This window comes from Poecilia reticulata, linkage group LG8 (assembly GCF_000633615.1).
Source record: "Poecilia reticulata strain Guanapo linkage group LG8, Guppy_female_1.0+MT, whole genome shotgun sequence".
In the NCBI taxonomy this organism is placed as follows: domain Eukaryota; kingdom Metazoa; phylum Chordata; class Actinopteri; order Cyprinodontiformes; family Poeciliidae; genus Poecilia; species Poecilia reticulata.
The window spans coordinates 27,131,833-27,132,548 of NC_024338.1; positions in this window are offsets into that span (position 1 = coordinate 27,131,833).

The window sequence follows — 716 nt, forward strand, 5'->3', positions numbered from 1 at the left end:
GGAGGAGGTGAGGGGCGTCGGGAGGTCAGGAGGTGAGGGGCATCAGGAGGTGAGGGGCGTCGGGAGGTCAGGAGGTGAGGGGTGTCAGGAGGAGGTGAGGGGCATCAGGAGGTGAGGGGTGTCAGGAGGAGGTGAGGGGCGTCGGGAGGCAGCAGGTTCCTGAGTGAGACTGTGTTTTCCTGCTGCAGAGGCTCAATCATTAACCTGTTTATCTGGCCTGCAGCAGGTCGGGAGGTTAAAGTCAACAGGATTCAGGTTCAGCTGATCAGGCCACCGCAGTCGGCCAATCAGAGCCCAGAGAAAAATCAGCTTTAAATAACCAACCAGTTGTAAAAAGGCTGAGCCAGAACAACTGCAGCTGCTGAGGAAATAAAGTGCCTCCATGTTGGAACCTTCAGTAATCATCCCTCAGCATGATGCTCCCACTACCAGGTTGTTCTCTGTCCAGCTTAGTTGAAGCGTTTTGTGTTTTTTCTGAGGGAAGCACCTGCAGTGCTCCGTGGCCACCAGCAGGGGGCAGCAGCAGTGAGCTTACTGTGCTTCAGTCAGAGGGCCGGTCGCTGCTGCAGGGGCACAGACTGCTACAGGGAGGAGGAGCAGAAGGACGGTGGCCTCTGAGCTCCAAAACACAACGGGAACTCAGAGGCGGCCATGATGGACTACTCTTCTCGTTGCCATGGTGATTCCCTCCATTTCCTGGGATTTCACCCTCAGAG